General features: G+C 34.6%; 1 protein-coding gene across 24 annotated transcripts in view; it reads right to left on the bottom strand.

Annotated features, from left to right (window-relative positions):
• The window catches only part of NAV3 (neuron navigator 3), a 1,103,979-nt gene that overhangs the window by 925,222 nt on the left and 160,400 nt on the right, over positions 1-18,357 (bottom strand). For 10 of the 24 annotated variants that reach the window (XM_056798500.1, XM_056798490.1, XM_056798497.1 and 7 more), the window contains exon 2: positions 7,578-7,647. The exons of the other annotated variants lie outside the window; for them this stretch is intronic. The gene's annotated coding sequence lies outside the window, so the exon portion shown is untranslated. The remainder of the gene's footprint in view (positions 1-7,577; positions 7,648-18,357) is intronic. 24 annotated transcript variants of the gene reach the window in all.

The following is an 18,357-nucleotide window of genomic DNA, read 5'->3' as shown; positions in this document are numbered from 1 at the left end:
GTGAAAACTGACCAAAAGCACAATGATCCTCTCAGCAACCTACAAAGTGTTGTTTAGGTGATTTGATAATATCTAATCAAACTGTAGAATGTCACATACACAGAGAATTGATTATGTGTGTTGGTTCATGCTCTGTGTATGTTCTTTTAATGGCTTCCATTCATCCCCTAGTTTACTATTTTTTTGCTCAGTTGATCACAAAGTAATTAAACTGGCATCTTATCTCCCCCCTTTTCCTGACCAGCCAAGTTTCGTTCAATGATATAAGCCCAGGATAAGATACCTAGAAAACAACTGAACCCCAAGGCTTTCATGTTCTTTTCATACAGCCAAAGGATCTCCAAGTTGGAAGAGAACTGACAGGTCATCCAGTTCCAGAACTCCACTCTATTCAGGAATCTCCAACAGGTTAAGTTACTCCTCAGCCTCTGGCAGAGTATTTTTAGGGAAAGACAGTCAGCTACCTCTCACCAGGCAGCAAGAAGACTAAGAGAACATAATCTCTCAGATTAACAGATGAGGAAACTGAGGACCAACATGCTGATGGATCCAAGTCAGACAAGTGGTATATATTGAAGGGGCATATGAATTCCAGAGTCAGTGCTCTCTAAGGACTGAAAGCCAGAGCTTCATCATTGTACTTTGGTATTGTACCTTACCAGCAATTCCACACTTTGAATCCATATAACATAGAAACAGAGATATGAATATATATATTTCTGGTTATTGATATAGGCACATGTTCATATGTGTACAGAAAAATGTGTTTTATTGTACATGCATGTCTATAATTTGAAGGTATATATGCATGCATGTATCTATATGCACAAATATAATCTCTGCAACATTATTATCCCATTAAATATTTGAAAATATTAATCAAATTCCCACTTCAAGTATTCTCATGTACGTGTGAAATGTTAATCAATGAACTGGTTTTCAGTGACATGATTGCAAGTCCCCTGAACCATACTGGTCATCTTTCTTTAAACTTGTCAGCTTATTTTTCAGTTGTAATTCAGTTGTGTCTGACTCTCCATGGCCCCATTTAGGATTTTCTTACGATTTTCTTACAAAGATACTGGGTCAGCAATTTCTTTCTTCAATGCCTTTTATAGATAAGGAAACTGAAGCAAACAGGATTAGGTGACTTGTCCAAATTCATACAGCTAGGAAGTGTCTGAGGATAGATTTAAACTCTCTCTGATACATCACCGAGCTGCCCCAAAGGTCATGTAGTTAGAAAGGAACAAAAAGAGAATTTGAATCCAAGTCCTCACACTCCAGAACTAAAGACCCTTTTTAAAACCCCTATCTTGGAATCAATGCTGTTTATTGGTCCAAGGCAGAAGGACAGTAAGGACTAGTTCCCAGCTAGGAAGTGGCTAAGGCAAAATTTGAACCCAGGATCTCCCATCTCTAGGTCTAACTTCCAATCCACCAAACCATCTAGCTGCCCCATCCAATGCCATTTCCACTGCAGCTCACTGATGCAAAACTGAAAAGAACTTTACATTTAGCCCTACTGCATTATATTCCTATTGGCCAGATTCAGATAATCATTACAGCCTGTTGAAATCTTTTTGGATACTGATGCTTTCGTCCCATGTATTAGTTATCCCTCTGAGTTTTATGTCATTTGCACATTTATTTTTAAATGTCCTACATAGCTGTATGTGATGCCTATAAAAGGTAGAAACCAAGATAAAATAATCATCCTTAGGTTATATAGCTGTATGAAGCCAAATACCTAGAAGCAAAATAATCAATCAGCCAGTTGTTCCCAAATATAACAATATCCACAATCTCCCATGATAAGAACTAAAATATCCCCAGGTCTCCAAGAGGCAAACCTTTAGCAAGATGGTGTTTACTGCAGAGAACAGATGAAGTCAACCTCTAGCCAAAGCCTGATTTAGAGTTCTATTTAAATTAAGACTTAACAGTCTAGGTTTCTGGTTTTACATCAGTTCTTAAGTTCTAGACAAAGCTTAAAGACAAAGGGGAAAAAAGGACAAACATCACAGGAGGGCTACATAGTGACAATATGACCGGACTGAAAGGAAATGGAGTGAACAAATGATGACAAAAAATCATAGTACATCTGGATCTTTAACTTAATTCAATTCAACAAACATTCATTAATCTCCTACCACATATAAGGTACTGTGTTTAGCACTGGAGATATAAAGAAAGAAGTTTCAAAAATAGATCAATAAAGATATAGTTACCATCATTCTGCCTTGGAACCAATATTTCCTATTGACAAAAGATAAGGTTTTTTTGTTTGTTTTTAAAAGTAAATGTAAAGTCTTACACTTGGGCTCAAAAAATTGGCTTCATAACTCCAAGACGGGAAAGACATGGTTAGATAGTTTCTCTTAAAAAATGAGGGGTAGTAAATTACAACATAGCAATATGATATAAAAGCTACGAGAACTAAAAGAGACATCGATTCTGGGAATAAGGAGGTGATGGACTTTTTCTACTCTTCCCTCATCAGACCATTTATACAGTTCAGTTCTGGGTATCACTGTTTAAGGAGAAAATTGATAAATTTAAAAGCAACCAGGAATAGTGAGAGTCTGGAATATAAGCCATCTAAGAACTGGTCAAAGAATCTGCGAATGATAAGAATGGAAAATAGATTTAAGACATGGCAGCCATTGTTCATGCATGAGGATTATTATTTAGGACATTAGTTATCTTCTTCGTTCATATGATAGTAAAAACTCTAGGAAGCAAATGAATAAATGGACCTTTTTTAAAATGATAAATAGTATCTATCTAAAATCATCAGCAAAGATCATCTGTGATGGGGATGAGTTATAAGGCTTCCCAATTAGATCAAGAATAAAGCAAGGAAGGATGCCCATTTTCTGGAATATTATTTAATATTGTACTAGAAATGCTATCTTCAGCAATAAGAGAAGAAAAAGAAATTGAAGGAATTAAAGTAGGCAACTAAACAATCACTCTTTGAAGGTGACAAGATAGTATACCTAAAGAATCCTAGAGAATCAGATAAAAAACTTCTTGAAATAGAAAAGTTTCAGGCTACAAAATAAACCCATATAAATCATCAGCATATATATTTTTTTATATATGTATATATACACATAGTACCAACAAACTCCAGTAGAAAGAGACATTCCATTTAAAAGAACTATGGAAAAAAATATAATACTTGGGAATCTACTTGCCAAGATAAACATAGTAACTATATATATGAACACAATTATAAAATGCTTCCCACACAAATAAAGTCAGGTATAAATGATTAGAAAAATAATAAATGCTCATAGGTAAGTCAAGCTAATATAAAAATGACAAGTATACATAAATTAATTTAGTAATCTTATCCAGGCCCATGCCAATCAAACTACCAAAAATTACTTTCCAGAACTAGAAAAAAATAATAATGAAATTATTTGGGAAGAAAAAAAAGGCAAGAATATCAAGGGAATTACTGAAAAAAAAATTGTGAAGGAAGATGGCCTAGCAGTGCTCTCAAACTGTACTATGAAGCAGTAATCATCAAACCAATCTGGTTGTGGCTAAAAAATAGAATGGTGGATTAATGGAATATATTAGATACACAACATACTGGGGCAAATAACCTTAGCAATCTAATATTTGATAAAAACAAAGGCCCAATATTTGGGGATATGAACTCATCATTTGACAGAAACTGCTGGGGAAATTGGAAAAATGTGTCCAGAAGCTAGGTATAGACCAATATGTCACACTCTATACCAAAATAAGCTCAAAATGGGTATGATTTATACATGAAAGGTAAATAGCATAAGTAAATTAGGGGAACATAGAATAGTTAACCTGGCAGATCTAGGAAGAAGGGAATAATTTATTGCTAAACAAAAGTTTGAACGTTATTAAATATAGAATGAATAATTTCAATTATATTAAAAATTTGTGTAAAAACAAAACCAATTTAATCAAGATTAAAAGAGAAATAGCAATTGGGGGGGGTAAATTTTACAACAAATTTCTCTCCTAAAGACCTCATTTCTAAAATATGTAGAGAATTCAGGTTGAATTTATAAGGATACAAGTCATTCCCCAATTAACAAATGGTCAAAGGATATTAACAGCAGTTTTCAGATGAAGAAATCAGTTATCAATAATAATATGAAAACATGTTCCAAATCACTTTTATTATAGGAATGCAAAATAAGGCAGTACTGAAGTACCACCTCATACTGATCAGATTGGCCAATATTTCAGTAAGGGAAAATGATAAATGTTGGAGGGGTTGTGGCAACATTGGGACACCAATGCATTGTTGGTGAAGTTGTGAACTGATCCAACTATTCTGTGGGGCAATTTGGAGCTGTGGCCAAAAGGCTATAAAACTGCATACCCTTTAATCCTATAATAAGACTTCTAGGTCTATATCCCAAAGAGAATTTTTTTAAAAGGGGAAAGGTCCTATTTGTACAACAATATCTAAGCAGCTTTTATTTTTGTGGTAAAGAAATGGAAATTGAGGCAATGCACATCAGCAGGGGAATGGCTGAACAAACTGTGGTTTAGGATGGTGATGGAATGAGAAGACTCATTTCATAAAAAACTGGAAAGACATACATAAATTAATGTAGAGTGAAATAAGCAGATCCTGGAGAATACTGGACACAGAAATGGCAGTATTCTATGATGATTTGCTGTGAAAGATTTTAGCTCCTCTCAGTAATACAATGATGCAGGATAATCCTGAAGGATTCCTGATGAAGAATGCTATCCACCTCCAGAGAAGACATTGTTGGAGTCAGAATACAGATCAATGCATACTATTTTTCATTTTAGTTTATTTGGGTTTTTATTTGGGGGTTTTAGTTATATATGTAATATATTAACAACAATCAGTGTGGAAGTATGTTTTGCATCCTAACACATGTTTAAGCCTGATCAAATTATTTACTCTCTAAGGAGAGAGAGAAACAAGGGAGACAGCCCGTTTGGATCTTATAATTTCATAAGACATACATTGAAAATTTTATTACATGTAAGGAAAATAAAATATCTTTCTTTTTTAAAAAAGGGTTCTGTTTGACTACAAAGATCAGAAACAAGAGGAATAAGTTAAATTTAAAAAAGGCAAATTTAGATTTGATACAAGGAATAATCATCTTAAGATTTGGAGCTGTCCCAAAACTGAATGGGTTGCTTCAAGAAAGGTGTTGGGTAGCCTTCACTGGGGCAGACTAGACAATCACTTGTTCAATTTGTTTTAGTAGGGACCCATTTTGGAAGAGATGGCCACCAAGTTCCCTTCCCTGAAATTCTATGACTCTGCTCTGCTAGAGAAAGAATTCATACCAGTAGGCTCACAGATCCACTCTCATAAGTATGGCATTCTGTTTAATAAGGCAAGACAAAGTATAATATATTTAGTACAAAGTTTCCACACCAAAATACTGAAAAGTTTTAACATTTACAGAAATAAGCTCTAAGAATCAGAAAAGAAATACGTTTTTGTGGCTATCTCATAATTTGTCAAGGATGGAGAAAAACATGGTTACTTGCCTTCAGAAATTCAGTGTCACAGAGGCTAACCTACCAAACGCTAGAATGACTTTTGTTTACTTTAGTTCCATATGCCTTAGTAGTGTGTGGCCACAGCTATGAGATGACACCACCCTTGAACAGCTGGACTAATAAACATACAGAGAGATCATAGCAGCTGTTCCTTAGATAGGAAAATGAACAGAATATCCATAATATACATTCCTGAAGCTATCACTAATGACACAGTCAAGTAAGATAGATGGAAGATAAACTCCAGGTCAGATCAGACAGGTATAGAAAGTTCTACTGAATGAATCGAAAAGCCAACAATTTTTCTAAAGATATTATAGGAATTCTTTATAACGAGAATTCATCCAAGAATAAGTGTGAGCATGAAAAAAATTACCTGTTACAACTAAAAAAAATGGCCCCACCAAAAGCTGAATTACCCATAATACAAGAAGTACTTGTCAAGAACATTATGAATGTTTCATGGAGAATTTATTTTTTCTTTTTAAAATTATTATTATTTATTTGATTTTATATTTATATATTTATTTATATGTTGTAAATACTTATATTTATTTATTATTTAAATTTTAATGAGATTTTAAGAAATACAAATATAACATATTTGTAAAGGAAGAGGATGTAGGATAGTTGTTTGCTTTTTAAGTCATGCAAGAATACTATTAAAATGGGACAGCTGAGTAGCTGGGTAGTTCAGTGGATTGAGAGCCAGGCCTAGAGATGAATGGTCCTAGGTTCAAATGTGACCTCAATCACTTCCTGCCTGTGTGATCCTGGGCAAGTCACTTAATCCATATTGCCTAGTCATTAACACTCTTCTGCCTTATAACGATTATATAGTATTGAATGTAAGGTGGAAGGTAAGGGTTTAAAAAATAAAAAGAGTAATAGAGTCCAGACAAAATTAACAATGAACCCTAAGGTCTAGGAAATGAGACTATGTTTAATCTGTGTTGAAAGTCACACAAAAATGAAAGAAAAATTGGAACCATTTCTTGGAATAGATGATATGATGGGATGGTGACTAACAAAAGGCAGAAGATGGAACTAGTTTGCTTCTGTTTTTTTTTTTCTGCCAAGGAAAATGATCATTAGACCAGTGAGGTATAAGATGAGGAGATGCTAGGAGTGAAGGCAGCTGTACACATTGAATTCAAGTCTTCAGGACCAGACAACCTAAGTCATTAAATTGTTAAGTTACTCTCTGTGATCCTGGGAAACCAGAGTCGAAAAATGTAAATGACACAGTGATGGAAGGGCAAAAATTAGGTTTAAAAAAAAGAGAGAGAATTTTAAAACTTTAAATTACAAATTAGTGTGTTTGGACTTCAAATATAAACCAAAAATTAAAAAAAAAAACTAGAACAGATTTTTGAAGGGATGTTTGTAAAGCATTTAAAACAACAGTGATGAGCAAGTCTGAATTCAATAGCAGGTTACATCAGAATGATCTCGATTCCTTTTGTAAAATAAATGTATAAATTGGCAGATAAAGGGAAATATCACACACTTAGCAAATCTATAATTCAGCAAGGCATTTGGTAAAGTCATTCATGATATCTCTATGGATAGAATTGCCATTCCGTAAGAGATCACATCAGAATCATCTCATTTCCTTTGTGGAAGAGTTAAGAAATTGGCAGATGAAAGGAAACATCATACAAGTAGCACATCTAGACTTTAGCAATGCATTTGGTAAAGTCACCTATGATAGCCATATGGAAAATATGACAAGACATGGCCATTTAGAGTCCCTCACAGTATGACCCTGCCCACCTTTCTAGACTCATCTCATAATTCCCTTTTGTGTTTCTCTGAGTAAAAATTATTGTCATATGCTTTGTCATGGCTGCCTCCTTTGCTCGAAATTGATTAATCCACACATATTGAATAAGCACTTATTGTATGCCAAGGATTATGCCAAGCATTAAACAGACAAATGCAAAAAATAGTCCCTGCCTTGTAGAAGTTTACATCCTAATGGAGGAGAGAACATATAAAGAGATTTAACTCCTCCTCACCTTAGTCTCTTAGTATCCTTATCTTCCTTCAGTGATGGACTCAGGTACAACCTCCTAGGAGAATGCTTTCCTGAAAATTTGAAAAGGGATCATTAGTATGAACTATATTTTAAATTTTAAACCCCTAGCTAATGAGAAGTATATATATATATATGTATATATATATTTGTATAAATTTATCAAATTTATTTTGATAATATATTTGATAAAATTATCAAATTTATCAAAGAAGATATATATGTTTCGAAAAAAGTTTCTCTTGAGTAAATATATTTATTATAATTTATTACATATTTATAATAAATTATGCATACTATATTGCTATTGTTACACATTATATTAAGTTATATAAAAAACAAAAGATATCAGGACTGAGTTCTGCATCTTCCTCACCAACTTCATTTATTCTGGATGCAAGAATGGAGGCATAATAGTAAGGAGAGGCAGGTCATGGGACAGAGGCTCCACAGAGATGGGTGTCATGGTAGAAGGATGAACAAAAGGAAAAGAGATGACAGTTGGAGGAATACTACTGGAAGATAAGTCTATCTCATGTCAGGGACCTGAAAAGAAGTCCCAATTGTCACATTCTAGTTATGATTCTTGATTTGAGAAGAATTTCGGTCAAGGAGTTTTCTATAAATTCACAGATAAAAGATCTGCAGCAGGTTATAAAAAACCCCTTGCTAGAGATGTTACAATTTCCTGCTTCTTATTTTAACTCTGTTATGATAACTCAGATTTATAAATAGCCACTCAGCTCACCTAAGGCAAATGAAGACATGCTGGGCAAGTTGAAAGAAATATTAATTTCTTTATTTTACTCTCTGTTTACCACCTACAGGGTAGTAAACTGACTGATTTAAAAATAGAAAAGTAAATTATTTGAAAGGTTGCCTTATCTTAAAATTGTACATTTAAGATAAATCTCGAATGATATTTCAAATAATTTTGTCATTTTAGTAATGTTCTCATTTAAATCACTTGAAGGTCTTGTTAAATAAGGCAATGTCTTTCTTACACATCATTTAATAGGAATATAACTTTAAAATGCCCAAACCCTCCTCTTTGATGTTTCACAAATCAGGTGGATCCATAAATAAAACATTCATGATTTTTAAATTGCAATAAAACTCTGTTGTTTTGCACTTATATTTCACAGAGAAGATATGCAGCAAAGACACATCATGCCAGATTCTAATAACCTCTAATGTCAATCCAAGTGCCAGATGTTTATTACTAGTTTAAATAGTGTTACTATTCATCTTGGAGGCCACAGAGTGGGGGAAGGCTGTGGCTGTCGGATGAGAACAGACTGTTAATAATGCAGACATCTAATCTTCATACAAATATATCAAGTGCATTGCCCCCAAATATGAGATTCTTAGGTTAAATCTTAATCTAACAACACCAGAATAACAGCATAATCAGTTCGCATGAGGGTGGGAAAAAGTAATTTAAAATCACTAGTAGTTTATTTTTAATAAGGTGGTTTTTTTTTCCTGCTCTCTACAAATTCGGTAAAGAACATTAACTAGATAAAGTATAGGCAGTAGCTAAAGAAAAGGGGTTATTTCTATTATCTGAAATTAAAAATAAATGACAAAATTACAAAGAAGTCAGATAATACACAGTAAATCTCGCCCTCACAATTTGTAACACGGTAAATATATACTTTATCTTTATTTAAAATAAACCCATTGGAAATTTGTCACCCCACAATTAGTAGCATCATCTTGTGACTTCTAAATATATGCAGTGCAGTACAAGATGGTATAGTGAATAGAGTGTCAGGTCTGGAGTCAAGAAGGCCTGAGTTCAAATGGGACCTCTGACATAATCTCTTGATCTCTGCCTGCCTTGGTTCTCACATATGAAAAATGAGAAAAATGACGCCATATACTTCTTGGAATTGTAGTAAAGATAAAATGAGATGATATTCAATAAAGCATTTTGCAAATCTTAAATCATTATGTAAATGCTAGCTATGTTATAATTGTTATAAATTTACATTCTGGACCAATAAAGTCCTCCAAAAGAAAATGAAGAGATCTCTAAGAGTAAAGGCACTCATCATCAAGATTTTGTTATATATTGTCTGTTTTGGTATAAGAAATTGAAGGAGTGGCAGCTAGGTGGCTCAGTGGATAGAAACCTAGATTTTATAACCCACCGTGGATTTAGGCAATAAGATTATAACAACATAAACACCATGTAATGAACACCGACAACAGGAAGGATTTAGGTTCTATGTCTTTTCTAATTGAGAACCCAAAATGGACTACCTTCATTTCAGTTCCCCAACTACTTCACTTGCCAAGTGTATTTTGGTGTGTGTGTACCATGGTCAGGGATAAAGATTTGACCCCCTCATGTTGCCTCATAGGGCTATATAGGTAAACATCAAGATGGCTGATACTTCTCTTACTACCAGTGGGTTAGGAGCACAGGACTGAGCAGGGAAACAATGGTAGGAGATGCCAAGCCTATGCACTAGGGTAGGGATTATGTCTTAGACCTTGCATAAAGATTATGGAGTTAATCATGCAGTTGATAAGCATTTACTATAGGGACTACACTAAGGAGCAGTCTAGTATGAAATAGACCTCACAGTGAACTACACAGCAGGTTTGTGACACCTTCCAACTCTTCCAGTGTCAGGATGATCCAAATATTCTCAAAATAAAGTCAATTTCAATTTCTTACAATGATTAAAATGTTAAGCTAGCCTGAGTTTCAGTAAATCCTAGATAAGAATTACCTTATATCTTAGAATGAGAAGTAGAAGGGCTCTTGATGATATCTACAATAATCTTGTTAGCTCAATTTTAAGAATATATTGCTATGATGATGAGATTTCAAAGAGGCAAGGGGAAATGGGATGGAAAAAAGGAATTTCTGGAGTCAGAGGTCCTGGGTCCAAATGTTATATCTGATGCTAAAGTTAGTTCTTAATAAATATTGGCAAATACTTAAGAAGTACTTACTGTGTCAACTTGGACAACTGATTAAACTTCCTTGGCCTCCGTTTCCTTAACTGCAAAATGACAGGGTATGAACAGATAACTCCTGAAGTCCCTTTCTATCTCTAAAGTCTAGGACCCTATGACTAGGATTGACTGCTAAAGAGTCTCAGACCAGTATCAGGTGCCTGATTACATATCATAATGTATTCAAAGCAGTGAGCTACACATTGCACATATTCAATCTTTATATTTTTTCATGTACACATAATCAAGACTTCCTTATAGATTGTCTATACTGGCATATAAGTAATTGGAGAAAGAGTAGCTAAGTGGCTCAGTGGATAGAGAGCCAGGCCTAGAAAGAGGAGGTGCTGGGTTCAGATTGGGGCTTAGACACTTCCTATCTGTGTAACCCTGGATAAGTCACTCAAACTCAACTGCACAGCCCGTGACTGCTCTTCTGCATGCTTAGCATAGATTCTATTATACTATTCTAATATATTCTATTCTATTAGCATAAAATTCATGCTTAGCATAGATTCTAAGACAGAAGGAACAGTTTAAAAAAATAAGAAATTTGAGTAGTTGTCTCCATTTTTTTCATGTTTTTAAAGCTGAGCAACAACAAAAAATATATATTTCTCCTACCAATTGTCTTCTACAATGAAAAATAAAGAAAAAAAACCCTTAAAGATAGCTTTTCTCTACCTTTTAATACTAACAGTCAGAAATACACTAATTTAATCTCTCTGAAAAATTCACTCATTTGTTCAACTTAAAATAGTCTAAACTATATATCAAATGTTTCATAGCTATAAGCTTAGAAGGGAGTGGGAGGAGATTTTGAAGTCTATTGTTTATGGATGACAGTGTTTTCAAAGTATGATAAGTAGCTAATTATTTAGATGTCATCTAGTTAATGATTAAATTATTAAAATACAATGTCAAAGTCATTCAACCTGAACCTTTCAGAAGAAGACTGAATATGCTCAAAACTTAACTTTCATTTATGAGGTACCTTATAAGGAATAGTTCCGGGAAGATATTAACACCATCTAATAGGTTTCAATCCTTTACCAAAGAAAAGGCTATACAAAACAAAACTTAATTACAGTTTTGTCTCCCTATGTCCAGTCATTCTCATTTCCTTAGTGCTGTTAATACCATCACTGCTCTCCTAGTTATCCTCTTCTCAAAACCTCAATGTCATCTTTGACTCTTCTCCCTACTCTGTCAATCTTAGATTCCTAGATCCTTTTGAGAATGTCTACATGATACCTTTCCCAGGAATTCTTTTTTCCATCATTCCATTTCCACTACTCCTACTAGAATTCAAAACATTATCACCTTTTGGCCAGACCACTATAACAGATTTAAAAAAAAAATCTTTTCCCAAATTACATGTAGATAAGTTTTTAGAAATCATTTTCTGACATTTTGCACTTCATGTTCTTTCCCCCCCTTCTACCTTTTCCCCCTCCCTTAATATGATATAGATTGTACATGTGCTATCATGCAGTCTATATTTCCATGTTTGTCACTTTGTTATGCTAGGGAAAATTCTTGAAGAAAACAAAGTGAAGAATGATATGTTTCCTTCTGCATTCAAACTATCAGTCCTTTCTATGGTAGTAGATAGTCTTTTCCATCATAAATTCCATATAATAGTTTTCTTACAGAGGCTACTACCTATCACCAATCCTACCTCACCTCCACTATCTCCCAAACAAAAAAGTACAGCTAAATTAATCAATCAGCAAATTTTTTAATTAAATATTTTCCATATTGCAAATCAGCACCATTTTCGATAATCTTTTTCTGACATGTCATAATCCATGTTCTCTTCACTTTCCTCTTTCCACCCTCCCCAAGATGGCAAGTAATATAATATAAGTTGGTCATGTGCTGTCATATAACACTTATGTCCATGTTCATCATCTTGTGAAAGAAGTCACATGTCATTTTCACTGGAGGAAAATTCATAAGGAAGTAAAGAATATATTCACTCTGAATTCAGACTCCATCACTTCCTTATACAGTGATAGACAGCCTTCTAGCAAACAAAATCTAAACTCCTTATCTAAACATTCAAAGTATGTTACAATCTGAAATCAACCTACTAATCCAGTGTTACTGTGGAGTAAAAGAGACCTTAAAAAGTCATCAAGTCTAACCCCCCATTTGGCCATTAAAGAACTGGGGCCAGAACAGATGAAGTCCTACCCAAAGTTGTACATGGATAGAATCAATTCTTGAATTTCTATTCCTTTGACTATAGAAGTGGTACTCTCTTCCCTGCACCACACTGCCCCTCAAGTTGCTGACATTTATCTGCTTGTTGAGATGGCACCATGAATGGAAAACAATATCAACAGAGGTGTTCTGAGCACAGGAATGATCTAGTTTTCTTTCTTTCTGGTGATTTCCAGCTCAGTCACCAATCCAGGGCTTTCGACATTAGAGATGTGTACTAAATTTTGAAATAAATTTACTGGTTGAGAATCTAAAGCAAAGAAGAACCACTAGAAGGGTCAGACTTGAATTTGAGCCCCTATTAGTGCAGTGCCTGGCATAAAGCAGGAACTAAATAATTAAAAAAGGTCACAGAAAGTAGAGCTTGAGGAGGTCTACCTGGCTGATGCAACATTGCACTGGTGGTAAATGACAGAGTCAAAATTTGAACTTGGATCCTCTGACCCTAAAAATGGTCCTCTTTCTCCTGCATGACACTGCCCACTTTTTCTCACTATAAATTTGTCTGTAGTAAGCACAGGAAATAGAAATGGAGTATGTGGGGTTTTTTTCTGTTTTATTAGAATTTACAATCCATTTCTCAAAACTCTCTATGTGCACCTCTGAGTACCCTAAGAAATAAAATGGATACAACCAGCAGGGTGCTGAAAGCATGAATTGCTAGAATTCTTGAGTGGCAACTTCCATATCAATCAGCAATTATTCTCTTAGAAAACCAAGCAAGAGCCAATTATCAGATAACATTTACCTTGCCAAAGGACCAAACCAAGCCTTACTTCAATGAAGCAGAGACAAGCAACATAGAATCATGGATTTGGAAGTGGAATGGGGCTTACAAGCCATCTGGTCTAAATCTTTCATTTTACAGAGAAGAAATGAAAGGCAACAGATGTTGCATAACTTGTACAAGATCGTATAAGTGATATCAGCAGAGCCAGAACTTGAATTCAGGTACTCTGTCAGCTAGATGGTGTAGTGGATATAGCACAAAGCCAGATATCAGGAAAACTCATCTTTATGAAATCAAAATCTAACCTAAAACTTAATAGTCGTATGACCCTGGGCAAGTCACTTAACACTGTTTGTCTCCGTTTTATAATCTGTAAAATGAACTGCAGAAGGAAATGGCAAACCACTCTAGAATCTTTGTGAAGAAATCCCCAAACAGATCATGAAGAGCCCGAAAGGACTGAATAATACCAAATAATAACACATTCTGACTCCAAACACAAGATGTCATATCACACTTCCAAAAGTACATCCTTTTCTTTTTACAGGAATTAAGAATTAAAATGATTAAATAATTTTCTCAAAGCCACAAAAGAAGCAAATAGATTTAGGATTCAAACCCAGATCCTTTGATCCAAATTTGTCATTTTTTTTCCTTCTCTCTCAACATCACATATCTAGCACATAGCAAAAATTAATGAGGAAAAAAAGATTTTTTCTATCCCTTTTCCTGTTTCTCACAATGAAAATTAAAAGTCTTAATTTTTCCAGAGGTTAAATGCCACGAATACTGGACCTTTGAAAACCATTATACCTTCTATTTAGCAAAATCAAATAAATAAATAAATGTTAAGCTCACTATGAATTTCTAACTGGTCTTCCTTCTTTCTAACTCGTTCACGTAAAATCTACTGGGCTAGAAAATTGAAAAATAAAAATAGAAGGCAAACAGAAACTAAAAATTTAGAACCATGGCTGAGATGGGTACATTTATTAATGTGCATAATATAAATCCAGAATGAGTAGAGATGCTCTGTGACAGTTCCTAGGACAGAGACCATGTCACGCTCATTTCTGTATCACCCTGGATGATCAATGATAAACCTCAGAAGAAAATCTAGCAAATCTAGTTGTGCATGCAAATAAAACAGGCAGAAATGATGAAAGTTAAGAAGAAAACCAACCACCATCCTTCTAATGGCTGAATTTTGTGAAATATTCATTTGTACTCTGCTCAAACTGTAGATATATTTCTTGTAAGTTCATGTAGCAACCCAAAGGAATGGGTCATAAAGGAAATCCTAAGCTTTCATGAGCCATATTCCAATTCTATCCTTGCAGTTTACTACAGAAACTCCCCAAATCTAGAGGTTAAAATGCCTTCCTGGTTTATAGTCTGGTGGGTTCTTGCTAATGTTTGCTTCTTTTTTGGGAGAGATGATGTTTGTTTTATATTCGACACACTGAGTAAAAAAGAAACACACTAGAAACAATTTTTTTACCAGCTGTATAAATTAATATAAGTCCAGAGGATATAGGTCTGAAGAAAATTGGGCCACCCCTAAAAACAGAACTCTGCGTAGGCAAAGATTCTATTAAAAATTGATAGTCCAGAGCATTGATGCTATATTCCTTCAGGACATAGATGCTCACTTCCCTATGAACCATTAAAAATTATTTCTTGCAGACGGAACACTCTTCTTCTGGCTTGTCACCCTTTGAACCAATGTCTACAGTTAATTATTACTCCTCAGCCATCAAGGCTTCTCAATGTTTAGTACCACTTATCAGTCAATCAATAAGCATTTATAAGCACGTAGGTGGGTCAGTGGATAGAACACTGAATTTGGAATCAAGAAGATCCTTCTTCATGAGATAAAATCTGGTTTCAGATACTAGCTGGGTGACCCTTGTCAAGTCACTTAATCCTATTTGCCTCAGTTTCCTCATCTGTAAAATAAGATGGAAAAGGAAATGGAAAACTACTAATTGTCATATGCCAGCCACTGTGCTTAAATCCAAACTCATAAAGGAGCTTCATAGTTTTAATAGTGGCAAAGAAGTTCCTGTAAGAAATTTCCTAGAAAAGAAGGTTCATAAGATAAAGAACTAGATGATAGTCTGGAAAATTTTTTTCCCTCTTGAGTCAGATTCATCCCTAGCAAAAAAAAAAAAATACACCTAAAAAATCACAAAGAGCCTTAATTAGCCTCCATACCTATTCATCACAAACATAAAATGAAAGCCTCTGCCTTATTTATCTTTCACTTCTCAGTAGTAGTTCATTAAAGGAGCAAATGTTTTACATTCTCACTGTGACTTTGTATCGGCATGTATCAGAATGGAAGAGATTCTCAGCATCTCATGGGAAAATAAGAACAACGGCTAAGGAGACAAGGGACCATTTTCCTTATCTCACAAAGCACAGCGGGAGAAATCGAAATAGCTGATCTTTAGGGAAGAAGTAACATCTGGAAAAGGAATTGGTCTTGTATTATCACACCAATAGCAGGTGTTCTTCTCAGAATTGGCTCTCTTATACCTGAGACAATCCTCGAAATTGGAGATCAAGCTGGTTCTGAAGGTTAAAACATCCTCACTCAGTGGAATGACTCAGGATTGAAGATTGGCTGATAAGTCCAGAATTCTTCCGACCTTTGGCAGCATTCCCCAGCCTTCACTCGTCACCTTGATGAATGTTCAACTTGAACTGTGGATAACACTGGCCACATCAGTATGGATTTTCCTAGAAGTAAACCCCATTAGTGGTTTACAGATGGCAAACGCCTGATTCCATCCTCCCAGGCTTGCGGACCCTGAAAAAGTGACCCCTGAAGCCACTTGGCAAGAAAAGTCTCCATCTGATGCCCCCTTCCATCATGAAAGGAGCTGATAGTTCCCATTGCCACAGGGAATAATAATCAAATCAATATGAACATTCATTACTAACTAGGAAGGTCATTGTATTTATTTAAAATACTCTCAGATTATATATTGGATCTCCATGGGGTTCTTAACCCAGTGTCAGAGAACTTATTTTAAAATCATTATTGTTGCTATTCTTATAGTACTTTTCTAGATAATATTGTTAACATTAAATAATAACCATTTTATTTATAATAGTTAATATTGTCATAAATATTAGCTGGCAATTCTATTGAGCTTTTAAGTGTTTTACCTAGGTCTTTTCATTTCATTCTCACAAGAATCCTGTGAAGCAGGTGCTATTACTATCCCCATTTTACAGATAATGTTAGGAAAGGTTAAATTACTGTGAAAAGTCCTACAGAAATAAATATCAGAGGCTGGATTTCAATGACAGGTCTTCCAGATTTTCCAGTTTCAGCACTCAATTTACCTATCCTCTCTTCCCACACAAAATAACCTCTTTATTATAAGACCAAGAGGCTTTTGTTTTGATTACTATATTTAATAAAATGTATTTCCTTTATAATGTTCTGTATTTTATTTTGTTCATTTAAAAATGTTATTCTGAGAAATCCATAAATTTTGCCAAACTGAGAGAAAAAAAAGAAACCCTGCCCTGTTAGATGGTAAGATCCTCAAAGGCAGGTATAGCTTCACTTTTGTGTTTGCATCCCCAACACTTAGCCCAAGCCCTAGAATAGAGTAGGCATATAACAAATATTAATTGATCTTGAAACAGAAAGAATCAACAATAATACTGTGTTCATTTTCAATGTTGTTCTTGATTCTATTGTATATGCTCAAAATTTTAGAAAATAAAAGCAATCTAGTCCAAGATCAAGTACATTAAATAAGCATCAAAAATCTGTGCCTCATTTTACATAAGAAATTTTCTGTCAATCTGCAGTGAACTAGGAGAAAAACACTATCCATAAGCAGAGGACAAACTGTGGGAGTAAAAACACTGAGGAAAAGCAACTGCCTGACTACAGCGGTTGAGGGGACATGACAGAGGAGAGACTCTAAACGAACACTCTAATGCAAATACCAACAACATGGCAATGGGTTCGAATCAAGAACACATGTGATACCCAGTGGAATCACGCGTCGGCTATGGGGGGGAGGGAGGAAAAGAAAATGATCTTTGTCTCTAATGAATGATGCTTGGAAATGATCAAATAAAATATTATTTAAAAAAAGAAAGAAATTTTTCTGAAAATTAATATTTCCTCTGTATTTGCATAAATCTAATCTATTTTAAATCTATTTAAAAGAAAGCTACAGGGAATTATTTTGCAATGGAGAATTATTCTTGCAATATGAATAATGACTACCAAATGTGCTTTACTCTATAGGTTTCATCTATATGATTTACTCATTAAGATGTTAATTTACTTAAATGTGCGTATTTGTACTGATGAATTCTTTTTTAAAACAAAAGGGAGCAGTCGCCTAGCTACAGGACCTCTGGTAGGGAAGGATAAAGAGGAGAGAAAGGGAAGAGAAACAAAGAAGAAAGAGGAAACAAAGCTCTTATAAAACTATATAGCCACCTATATTTTCTCTATTAAACCAAGCCCTGAATACCGGAGGATCAGCTCTTAAAAACAAATCCCATTTCATTTCAAACTGTACGCAAACATAATAGATAAAATTCAAATGAATAACATAAATTCTTGGTCCAGTTTGACAGTAAACACATATTCATGTGTTTTGGTAAGTGCTATCTGGACTAAGAGCCTTCTATTTAAAAAAAATCAATATGCTCCTTAATTGACCCCCTGATGGGTTCACTTTGGTACGAAGGGCTGGAGTCAGAAACCATATCTGGCTGATTTAATTCAGCCCATGCTAACAATGGACTGTGATTCAGATGTGGTTAGAAAGAAATCTATAAAATGAGA

Source organism: Monodelphis domestica, chromosome 5, assembly GCF_027887165.1.
Source record: "Monodelphis domestica isolate mMonDom1 chromosome 5, mMonDom1.pri, whole genome shotgun sequence".
NCBI classification, from domain to species: domain Eukaryota; kingdom Metazoa; phylum Chordata; class Mammalia; order Didelphimorphia; family Didelphidae; genus Monodelphis; species Monodelphis domestica.
This window is presented reverse-complemented; position numbering and strand designations above follow the sequence as displayed.